The sequence below is a fragment of the Colobus angolensis genome, unplaced genomic scaffold (assembly GCF_000951035.1).
Source record: "Colobus angolensis palliatus isolate OR3802 unplaced genomic scaffold, Cang.pa_1.0 Scaffold166, whole genome shotgun sequence".
NCBI classification, from domain to species: domain Eukaryota; kingdom Metazoa; phylum Chordata; class Mammalia; order Primates; family Cercopithecidae; genus Colobus; species Colobus angolensis.
In genome coordinates this window covers 3386273-3399045 of record NW_012114777.1, presented here as the reverse complement: position 1 = coordinate 3399045, position 12773 = coordinate 3386273, and the positions used below count along the sequence as shown (strand labels likewise).

The window sequence follows — 12773 nt, the reverse complement described above, 5'->3', positions numbered from 1 at the left end:
AGACAAAGTCTGGTTCTGTCACCCAGACTGGAGTGCAGTGGCGCGATCTTGGCTCACTGCAACCTCCGCCTCCCGGGTTCACACCATTCTCCCGCCTCAGTCTCTCGAGTAGCTGGGACTACAGGCGCCCGCCACCACGCCTGGCTAATTTTTGGTATTTTTAGTAGAAACGGGGTTTCACCGTGTTCGCCAGGATGGTCCCGATCTCCTGACCTTGTGATTCGCCCGCCTCGGCCTCCCAAAGTGCTGGGATTACAGGCGTGAGCCACTGTGCCCAGCCGAGATGTAATATTTTAAAGATGGCAGTACTCCTCAAATTGATCTATGGAGTCAATACAATCTTTATCAGAATACCTATTGACTTTGCAGATATTAAAACCCAATCTAAAATTTGTATGGAAACTGAAGAGACACAGAATAACAACAACAACAACAAATCTTGAAAAAGAACAAAGTTAGAGGACTCACACTTCTCAATCTCAAAAATTCCTACCAAGTAACATTCAGAAAGACTAGTACTAGAGTACAGACAGACATATAAATCAACTGAAAATCCAGAAATAAAATATCACATTTACTGTCAACTTACTTCTGAAACAAATCAACAGGGAAGGAATGGTCTTTCTAACAAATGTAGCTGGGACAAGTGGATATACACACGTAATACAAAGAAGTTGGACTGCTACCTCATACCAATTGTAAACACTGACCAAAGACCTAAATGTAAGAGATAAAACTATAAAACTAGAAGAAAATATACATAAATCTTTGTGATCTCAGATCTGGCAATTTCTTAGATATAACACCAAAAGCACAACTGACAAGAAAAAAATAGATAAATTAGAAATCATCAAAATTAACTGTTGTGTTTCAAAGGACACTATTAAGAAAATGAAAAGACAACTTACATAATGGGAAAAATGTTTGTAAATCATATCTAATTAAGTGTCTAGTATCCATAATAAAAAAAAAACTGTTACAACTCACGAACAAAAAGACAACCCAATTAAAAAATATGCAAAAGACTTGTCCAAAGAAGATATACAAATGGTCAAAGAGCACAGGAAAAGATGTTGAACATCATTAGTCATTTAGGAAACATAAATCAAAGCCCCAATGAGACACCATTGGGTGTCATACTCACTAGGATGGCTATCAATATAATGATGAGAGGAATAAATTCTAGTGTTCTGTAGCACTGTTGAGTGAATGTGGTTAACTACAATTCAGTGTATATTTTCATAACACTAGAAGAAAGGATGTTGAATGTTCACAATGCAAAGAAATGATAAATGTTTGAGGTGATGGATATGCTAATTACCCCAATTTGATCCTTACACATTGTATACATTTATCAAAATATATCACTCAGTATCCCATAAATATGTACAATTATTATGTATCAACTAAAAGGAAAAGAAAAAAAATATTTTAAAAAAAACTTCGGCCAGGCATGGTGGTTCATGCCTGTAATCACAGCACTCTGGGAGGCCAAGGCGGTAGATCCCTTGAGGCCAGGAGTTCAAGATCTGCCTGGCCAATATGGTGAAACCCTGTCTCTACTAAACCTACGAAAATAAGCTGGATGTGGTGCGCACCTGTAGTCGCAGCTACTCAGAAGCTGAGGCAGGAGAATCACTTGAACCTGGGAGGCGGAGGTTGCAGTGAGCTGAGATTGTGCCACTGCACTCTAGCCTGGGCAACAGAGTAAGACTCTGTCTCAAAAAAAAAAGGAACATACTAAGTGTCATGAATTGTTCACATTAAAAGGGTTACTTTTATGTCATGTGAATTTTACCTCAAATTAAACAAAAAAGACATCTCAATTAAAAAAACAGAAAGAAGACTTGAATAGACATTTCTCCAAAGACTCATGAATGGTTAATACACACATGAAAAGATGATCAACATCATCAGTGATTAGAAAATGCAAACCAAAACCACTGTGAGATACCACTTCATACCCACCGGAATGGCTATCGCAAAAAAGACAAATAGCAGCCAAGTGTTAAAAGGTATGGTGAGAAATCAGAACCCTCATACACTACTGGTAGAAATGTAAATGGTATAGTCACTTTAGAAAACCTTTAGGTTCTCAAAAGGATAAATATGAAGTTATCATATCCAGCAATTCTACTCCTAGGTCTATACCCAAGAATATTGAAAAAATATGTCCACTACATGTGTGGTGGCTCGTGCCTGTAATCCCAGCACTTTGGGAGGCTAAGGCAGAAGGACTGCTTGAGCTCAGGAGTTTGAGATCAGCCTGGACAACACAGTGAGACTCTGTCTCTACAGGAAATTTTTAAAAAATTAGTTGGGTGTGACGGCATGTATCTGTGGTCCCAGCTACTTGGAGGGAGGATAGCTTGGGCCCTGGAGGTTGAGGCTCCACTGAGCCAAGATTGTGCCACTGCACTCCATATGGGGCAAGAGAATGAGATCCTGTCTCAAAAACAAAACACACACACACAAATACAGACATAAAAACTTGTTCCCAGCACTTCGGGAGGCTGAGGCGGGCAGATCACCTGAGGTCGGGAGTTCGAGACCAGCCTAACCAACACGGAGAATCCCCGTTTCCACTAAAAATACAAAATTAGCCGGGTGTGGTGGTGCATGCCTGTAATCCCAGCTACTCGGGAGGCTGAGGCAGGACAATCGCTGGAACTTGGGAGGCAGAGGCTGTGGTGAGCCGTGATCATGCCACGGCACTCCAGCCTGGGCAACAAGAGTAAAACTCCATCTCAAAACAAAAACAACAAAAAACTTGTACACAAATATTCTTTTTTAGCAGTATTACTCAACTCCAAGGTGCAAACAACCCAAATGTACATCAAATGATGGATGAATAAACCAAATAAGGCCAGGCATGGTGGCTCATACTGTAATCCCAGCACTTTGGGGAGGCCAAGGCTGGCAGATCACCTGAGGTCAGGAGTTCGAGACCAGCCTGGTCAACATGGTGAAACCTCTCTCTACTAAAAATACAAAAATTAGCCAGGTGTGGTGGCACATGCCTGTAGTACCAGCGACTCGGGAGACTGAGGTAGAAGAATCATTCGAACCCGGGAGGAAGAGGTTGCAGTGAGCCGAGATCGCACCACTGCACTCCAGCCTGGGCGACAGAGCCAGACTCCATCTCAAATAAAGAAAAAAATAGAATAAAATAAAATGAAGCAGAGCCACGCAACGGAGTATGATTCAACAATGAAAAGGAAGTACCAACATGCTATAGGATGGATGAGCCTTGAAAACAATGTTAAGTGAAAGAAGCCAGTTACAACAGAACACAAATTAAAGAGTATAGGGTTTCTTTTTGAGGCAATGAAAATGTTCTAAAATTGACTGTGGTGATGGCTGCATAACTTATGGTGACTACATCTAAAACGATCGAATTACACACTTTAAATGAGTGAATTGTGTGGCATATGAATTACATGTCAATAAAACTGGTATCAAAAATAAAGACAAAGAATGTATGACTGGACCCAATCATGAGGAACCATTAGACAGACTCAAATTGAAAAGTCATTCTACAGAATATGCAGAACTGAAAGCTGTGGCTGTATGCTTTAAAACTAAAGGAAATGAAAGAAAAACTGACAAACAGTTTCAGATTCAAGACATGACAGCTCAAATGAACACACACTCCTGGAAAGGATCTCAGGCCAGGAAGGAAACAGACACAGTTGAGAAAGCTGGCAAAACTTCAATGGAGTCTGTGCACTGGATACAGTATTTAATCAATGCTCATCTCCTAATTTGGAGTGTTGTATGTTGGTTATGTGCAAGTATCCTTGTGCATGGGAAATATACGAGAGTATTTAGAGGTGATGGGAAATCATGTTTGCAGGTTTATCTCAAGAGTTAAAGACTCATCTATATATACATACATATATATACAGGGTGGGGGCATGGACAAGCACACACAGGACTGAGTGCACACACAATGGAACACACACAGTAAAAGATGAATCAAGGAAGCTCCATGACAGTGATGACATTTTTTTGTACAAGAAGCACACATTTTATTTTAAAAGTGTGAGTTACAATTGCCACAAAAAGAATAAAATGCCTAGGAATACAGCTAACCAGGAGGTGAAAGATCTCTACAACAAGAATTACAAAATGCTGCTCAAAGAAATCAGAGATGACACAAACAAGCGAAAATGCATTCCGTGCTCATGGATAAGAAGAATCAATACTGTTAAAATGGCCATACTGCCCAAAGCAATTTACAGATTCAATGCTATTCCTATCAAACTACCAATGACATTCTTCATGGAATTAGGAAAAAATGTTTTAAAATTCACGTGGAACCAAAAAAAGAGCCCAAACAGACAAGGCAATCCTAAGCAAAAAGAACAAAGCTGGAGGCATCATGTTACCAGCCTTCAAACTATACTACAGGGGTAAAACAACCAAAACAGCATGGTACTGGTACAAAAATAGACACATAGACCAATGAAACAGAATAGAGAGCACAGAAATAAGGTCACACACCTACAACAATTTGATATTCAACAAAGCTGACAAAAACAAGCAATGGGAAAAAGGACTCCTCAGTCAATGAAAAGTGCCAGGATAACTGGTGGACCATATGCAGATGATAGAAACTGGACCCCTATCTTACACCATATACAAAAATCAACTCAAGATGGATTCAAGACTTAAATGTAAAACCCCCAAGACTTAAATATAAAAACCAGAAAGATGGCCGGGCACAGTGGCTCAGGCCTGTAATCCCAGCACTTTGGGAGGCGGAGGCGGGCAGGCGGATCACAAGGTCAGGAGATTGAGACCATCCTGCCTAACATGGTGAAACCCCGTCTCAATCAAAAATACCAAAAATTAGCCAGGTGTGGTGGCGGGCGCCTGTAGTCCCAGCTACTCAGGAGGCTGAGGCAGAAGAATGGCATGAACCCGGGAGGCGAAGCTTGCAGTGAGCTGAGGTCACGCCACTGCACTCCAGCCTGGGCGACAGGGCGAGACTCCATCTCAAAAAAACAAAACAAAACAAAAAAACCCCGAAAGACAATCTAGGAAATACCATGTTATTGACATAGGACTTGGCTAAGATTTCATGATGAAGGCGCCAAAGCAACTGCAACAAAAACAAAAATTGACAAATGAGCTCTAATTAAACTAAGAAGCTACTGCACAGCAAAAGAAACTATTAACAGCGTAAACAAACATCCTGGAGATTGAAGAAAATATATGCAAACTATGCATCCAACAAAGGTCTAATATCCAGAATCTATAAGGAACTTAAATTTACAAGTAAAAAACAAACCACCTAGCTGTTCTGTGGTGTAGTCATTCTTTTATTCCTTTACTTTCTTAATAAACTTGCTTCCATTTTACTGTTAAAACAAACAAACAAACAAACAACCCCACTGAAAAGTGGACAAAGAACATGAACAGACACTTTCCAAAAGAGGATAGGCTGGGCGTGGTCATGGCTCATGCCTGTAATCCCAGAACTTTGGGCAGCGGAGGCGGGCGGGTCACTTGAGGTCAGGAGTTCGAGACTAACCTGGCCAATATAGTGAAACCCCGTCTCTACTAAAAATACAAAAAGTTAGCAGGGTGTGGTGGTGCGTGCCTATAGTCCCAGCGGCGCAGGAGAATTGCTTGAACCCAGGAGGTGGAGGATGCAGTGAACAGAGATCGCGCCACTGCACTCCAGCCTGGTGACAGAGCAAGACTGAATTAAAAAAAAAAAGACATACATGTGGCCGACAAGCATATGAAAAAATACTTGAGATCATTAATCATTAGAGAAATGCAAATCAAAACCACAACGAGATACCATCTCACAGCAGGCAGAATGGCTATCGTTGAAAAATCAAGGTCGTTAAGGACTGGGCCATCAGGAACTTGCACATCCATCTCAGGGAGACCTGACCTTCAGAAATGACAGCATTCAGCCCCAGGAGGAGCCTGCAATTCGTCCTAGGTCTTCCCAACTTGTGCCGCCCATGGAGATACAGGACAGAAGGGAGCTAAACAGAACCTGCTGTCTGAATGGTGGAACCTGCATGCTGGGGTCCTTTTGTGCCTGCCCCCTCTCCTACGGACGGAACTGTGAGCACGATGTGTGCAAAGAGAATTGTGGGTCTGTGCCCCATGACACCTGGCTGCCCAAGAAGTGTTCCATTTGTAAATGCTGGCACAGTCAGCTCTGCTGCTTTCCTCAGGCATTTATCTACCTGGCTGTGATGGCCTTGTGATGGATGAGCATCTCATGGCTTCCAGGACTCCAGAACTACCACTATCCACACTGCCACTTTTATGCTAGCTGGCATCTGCTTTTCTATATAAAGTTACTATTAATCCACATTGACCTATTTACAGAAATATGATTTTAGATATCATGCAAATTTCATGACCAGTAAAGGCTGCTGCTACAATGTCCTAACTGAAAGATGATCATTTGTTAGTTGCCTTAAAATAATGAATACATTTCCAAAATGATCTCTAACATTTCCTTATAATACCAACTACTTCTTACCTCTTTGCCCTGCCATCCCAGAAAAAACTACTTCTTTTTTTCAAAAATCAGCCATATCTCCATTGTGCCCAAGTCCAGTGTTTCCTGATACATGTAATTCTACCAAAGTCTTCCTAATATGTTATTTTAAACAACTGAATTATATCTTCAGATTATTAAAGACTAATCCTAATGTGGACCCTAGGATACAGTTTTGAGTAGAGTTGATCAAAATCAATTAAAATAGTCTCTTTAAAAGGACACAAAGCAGCCGGGTGCGGTGGCTCATGCCTGTAATCTCAGCACTTTGGGAGGCCGAGGCAGCCGGATCATAAGGTCAGGAGATTGAGATGATCCTGGCTAACATGGTGAAACCCCGTTTCTACTAAAAATACAGAAAATTAGCCGGGTGTGGTGGCGGGCGCCTGTAGTCCCAGCTAACCCGGGAGGCGGAGCTTGCAGTGAGCCGAGATCTCGCCACTGTACTCCAGCCTGGGCAACAGAGTCAGACTCATCTCAAAAAAAAAAAAAAGAAGCCTCTTTAAGGGGAGGAACGAGAGTGCTGAAGGAATGGGAAGTCCATTTGCATGTGTGCAGGGAGACTGGGTAGGAAAGAGGAAGCAAATGGGAGAGGTTGGAAAACATAAAATGGGTTATTTGATTGGTGATTTGGTGGGTGTAGAGAAGCAAGTGAAAAGGCTAAATGGAAGGGCAAGTTTTCATCATCTATAGAAAGCTATGTAAGACAAGGACTCCCCTTTTTTTCCCAAAAGCATTGTAAAAAGAATGAAGTCTCCTTAGAAAAAAAAAAAATTATACTTCAATGTCCCTAACAAGATTGCTTAATAAATTGTTTCTTCCAAGTTCTGCAATTCTTTTAACTGTTGTAGAAGAGAAAATGTTCACAATATATTTAGTTGTAAACCAAGTGATAAAACTACATATTGTAAGACCCATTTTTTAAATTCATTGTATTACGTGTATGCACAGTAAAAATGGAAAATATATTGACCTAAAAAAAAAAAGTCAAAAAATAACAGATGGTGGCAAGGTCGTAGAGAAAAGGGAATGTTTTTACACTGCTGGTGAGAATGTAAATTAGTTCAGCCATTGTGGAAAGCAATGTGGCCATTTCTCAAAGAACTTAAAACAAAATTACCACTCGACCCAGTAATGAATGGCATTACTGGATATATACCCAAAGGAGTATAAATCATTCTCCCATAAAGACACATGCATACGTAAGTTCATTGCATTGCTATACACAACAGCAAAGACATTAAATCAACCTCGACACCCATCAGTGGCAAACGGGATAAAGAAGCTATATACACCATGGAATGTCATGCAGCCATTAACAAAAGAATGAGATCATGTACTTTGCAGCAACATGGATGGAACTGGAGGCCATTATCCTAAGCAAACTATCACTGGAACAGAAAACCAAGTACCACATGTTCTCACTTACAAGTAGGAGCTAAATAACAAGAACACATGGATACTAGGAGAAGAACAACAGACACTGGGGCCTACTTGATGGTGGAGGGTGGGAGGAGGGAAAGGATCAGAAAAAATACCTATTAGGTACTATGTTTATTACCTGGGTGACAAAATTATCTGTAGATCAAAACCTCAAAACATGCAGTTTATCTTGCAGATGTACTCTTGAATCTAAATACAAGTTACAAAGTAAAAAATAAAAAAGTTGTCCAGGTGCGGTGGCTCAGGCCTGTAATCCCAGCACTTTGGGAGGCCAAGACGGATGGATCACTCGAGGTCAGGAGATAGAGACCAGCCTGGCCAACATGGCGAAACCTCATCTCTACTAAAAAATAAATAAATATAAATAAAAATTAAAAAGTTAATTCTTCTGAAGATAAAAGGAATAAATTTATGAGATAATAAAGTGTATGTTCCAACTTTTAAAATAAAGACAGAATGTTACTGAAAAACAGTGTGAATTACACAACAGTAAGTATAATAAAAATTATGTTCAAACAGATAAACCTTACAAACATACTGGGCAAAAAGAACTGGACACAGAAGATATAAATATAATAACATTTATCTGAAGGTCAAGAACAGGCAAACCTATGGTATAGTAATAGAAGTTGGAATAATGGTCATCTCTGGGATGGGAGGGTACTAACTGCAGGGGAATGAAAAATACTCCTGGGGAGCTGGAAATGTTCTCTATCTTCATCAGGTTGATGGTTTCATGGGTGTAAGTAAAAATTTATCCAGCTAAACATTTAATTTTTTTTTTTTTTTTTTGAGACAGAGTCTTACTCTGTCATCCAGGCAGGAGTGCAGTGGCACGATCTCAGCTCACTGCAACCTTTACCTCCTAGGTTCAAGCAATTCTCGTGCCTTAGCCTCCTGAGTAGCTGGGATTACAGGCATGCACCACTACACCCCACTAATTTTTTGTATTTTTAGTAGAGACCGGGGTTTCACTATGGTGGCCAGGCTGGTCTCGAACTCCTAACCTCAAGTGATCCGCATTCCTCAGCCTCCCAAAGTGCCAGGATTACAAGTGTGAGCCACCACACCCAGCCCGGCTGAACATTTAAGATTTGAATACTTGATTATATCATAATCCAATTTTCAAAATAATTTTCAAAGATAGCACAAATCCAACTCAAAAAAGTTCTTACACCAAACCAATCTGAATTTAGAACTGTGTAACAGTTGCGAAGCAAAGCAACTGATAAATTCTCTTTGTTTTTTTTTTTTTTTTTGAGACGGAGTCTCGCTCAGTTGCCCAGGCTGGAGTGCAGTGGCACGATCTCGGCTCACTGCAAGCTCCGCCTCCTGGGTTCACGCCATTCTCCTGCCTCCGCCTCTCGAGTAGCTAGGACTACAGGCGCCCGCCACTATGCCCAGCTAATTTTTTGTATTTTTTAGTAGAGACGGAGTTTCACCATGTTAGCCAGGATGGTCTCAATCTCCTGACCTCGTGATCCACCCGCCTTGGCCTCCCAAAGTGCTGTTACAGGCGTGAGCCACCGCGCCCGGCCACAACTGATAAATTCTCTACCCATCAGACTCAACTACTAAAGTATACATGGTCCCCAATTTACAATGGTTAGACTTAAGATTTTTCAACTTTACAATGGCACAAAAGCAAAACACATCAGTATGCTGCTCAACTTTTCAGTTTTGCCAGATGTAATCCCATTGTATACTCAGCTAAAGGTTACCAGATTTGGCTGAGCGTGGCCTTTTCTGGGCTACCTGCTGCTCACTGCTGATCTAGACTTGTGACTTTGGGATAAGCAGGAAGAGAGAGATAAAGTTGAGGGAAATGAGCTGTTTGCCCTGAGGTAAGTCTAAAAACATTTGGGAAATCATTTTGAGACAAGATTATAGATTCTGCAGATGGAAAAACCTTCTACCTATCTGCTAAGATAAATGTAAGTTATGAGCTATATCAATTGATTCAAATACAAATTACAGGTCTATACAAGTCCATGTTCAACAACCCCTTTAATTTTTTTTTTTTGCTTTTTATGTTTAACACTTTGTTACAAGTTATTCACTTGAATTTGACATATTATTTCAATGTACATATTTTCAGTGTTAACAGCCACTAAGTTTTCTTCTTTTTTTTGAGACAGAGTTTTGCTCTGTCGCCCAGGCTGGAGTGTAGGGATGGCTCACTGCAACCTCCCACTCCCGAGTTCAAGCGATTCTCGTGCCTCAGCCTCTTGAGTAGCTGGGATACAGGTGCCCATCACCACGCCTGGCTAATTTTTCTTGTATTTTCAGTAGAGATGGGGTTTCACCATGTTGGCGTGGCTGGTCTTGAACTCCCTGACCTCAAGTGATTCACCTACGTCAGCCGCCCAAAGTGCTGGGATTACAAGCATGAGCCACCGTGGCCCGGCCAGTTCTCTTGTCTTATAATTTCAGTAGAATTAGGAATAAACTTAACAATATGTGTATAGTTAGCTTTGCAAATAGATTTTAATGTGCATAATAAGCAGTATGTTACAGCAATAATAAATACCTGGCATATAGGCTACCATTCCTAGATCGTGGGCCCAGAGTAGACATTACCAAGCAATCAAGGCACTTTCCGTCACAGAGCCTTGACCAACAAAGGTATCCAAGCAGCATATAAGGTAAAAAACTAGACTGGGTGCAGTGGCTCAAGCCTTTGATCCCAGCACTTTGGGAAGCTGAGTTGGGTGGATCATTTGAATCCAGGAGATCGAGACCAGCCTGGGCAATGTGGCAAAACCCCCATCTCTACTGAGAATACAAAATTAGCTGGGAGCGCTCCTGTAGTCTCAGCTACTCGGGAGGCTGAGGTGGGAGGATCACTTGAGCCTGGGAGGCGGAGGGTGCAGTAGGCGGAGATCACACAACTGCACTCCAGCCTGGGCAACAGAGACCTCGCCTCCCCCTGAAATAAATAAATAAATAAATAAATAAATAATAAAACCTGTCTGTTATCTCTGCAAAAGATAACAGCATAACCACATTATAAAATGTTTTCCATGGTTATTGCCAATGTTTATTTTCTGTAAGCTGTTTTCATTTCTATTTCAATTTCTAAGTATATCGTTACTTTATTTTCTATTTCAGGATTTGTGCTAATGACCTCAGGGATAACTAAATAAGCTTTAAACATTACAGTATTATTTCAGCTAATTATAGCTTTGGGAATAAATAGCCACTTAAAAAAAAAGTCACACTTATAAAATAATCTTCAGGCTGGGTGTGGTCGCTCACGCCTGTAATCCTACCACTTTGGGAGGCTGAGGTGGGCGGATTACTTAAGCTTAGGAGTTCGAGACCAGCCTGAGCAACAATGGCGAAACCCTGTCTCTACAAAAATTAGTCAAGTGTGGTGGCACACGCCTGTAGTCCAAGCTACTCGGGAGAATGAGGTGGGAGTTGCACTGGGCCACGAAAGTACCATGCCACTGCACTCCAGCCTGGGCAACAAAGCAAGACTCTGTCTCAAAAAATAGTAGTAACAATCTTCTACGTATTTATTAGAGTTTAAAATAAAATAAAGCTTCAATTATGTTCCTCAAAACATTACTACATATAATAAAAGCTTGACCTATATCATGGCTGGCTAAGGCAGATGACAGCCTTATTCCTTACAAAGTATATTGAGAAGTAAATATGTATGTAAATTGATGGTGACTATAGAAACAGAATTTAAAAATGTAATTTATTTATTTATTATGTTTTTTGAGACGGAGCCTCTCTCTGTTGCCCAGGCTGGAGTGCAGCGGGGTGATCTCGGCTCACTGCAACCTCCGCCTCCTTAGTAAAAGTGATTCTCCTGCCTCAGCCTGTCGAGTAGCTGTGCCACCATACTCGACTAATTTTGTATTTTTAGTAGAGACAAAGTTTCACCATGTTGGCTAGACTGGTCTCAAACTCCTGACCTCAAGTGATCTGCCCGCCTTGGCCTCCCAAAGTGCTGGGATTATAGGCATAAGCCACTGCACCCAGCCAAAAACTTAAATTTAATACGGATTTTAGAATTGTTATTAACACAATAAAACATTGGCTATTCTCTCCATACCAAAAAACTCTATAGCACTGGCTTTTTGAATACTTACAATCTTTTGCATGTATCAGACATTTGTCAAAGAATAAAAATGCTGGAGTTTACAGGGAAAAGTACAAGAGCTTTAAGGTATGGACTTTGTAGTTCAAAGGCCTTTTGCTGTACTCACGAGTTTCTAGCCCTGTCTGGAGTAACAGGCTGTTGAAGAATCGCCTCTCAATTATTCACCCCAAATATACAGACAATGCAACAATATTTCACAATAAACTTTGACTATTCGTAGTTCTGCCCCTATTTGTGCTCAAAATTGCAATTCTACAATTATTAATATTATTCATTTATATTTTGTGCTACTCCTGTGTTTATGCCTTAACCTCACAGATCCTTGTTTTCCCTACTATATACACACAGTTTTTGGCCAGCAGCTCTAGTTCAATGAAAGAGCTCAAGAAAATGCCTTTTCTAAATAACAGAAGACATGTTGAAGAAAAAAAAACAACAACAACTAGGAGATTATTTTATTTTACTTTGAAACAGAGTCTCGCTCTGCCACCCAGGATGAAGTGCAGCCTGCAACCTCTTCACTGTAACCTTCGTATCCCAGATTTAAGCAATTATCCTGCCTCAGCCTCCTGAGTAGCTGGGATTACAAGTGCACTACCATGCCCACATAATTTGTGTATTTTTAGTACAAACAGGGTTTCACCATGCTGGCCAGGCTGGTCTCACACTCCTGACCTC

At 40.9% G+C, this 12773-nt stretch overlaps 1 protein-coding gene and 1 pseudogene across 1 annotated transcript in view; one reads left to right on the top strand and one right to left on the bottom strand.

Moving 5' to 3' along the window:
* Positions 1-6339, top strand: part of LOC105508714 — an 11926-nt pseudogene extending 5587 nt beyond the window's left edge.
* Positions 1-12773, bottom strand: part of LYPLA1 (lysophospholipase I) — a 77940-nt gene that overhangs the window by 35945 nt on the left and 29222 nt on the right. The window lies entirely within an intron of this gene.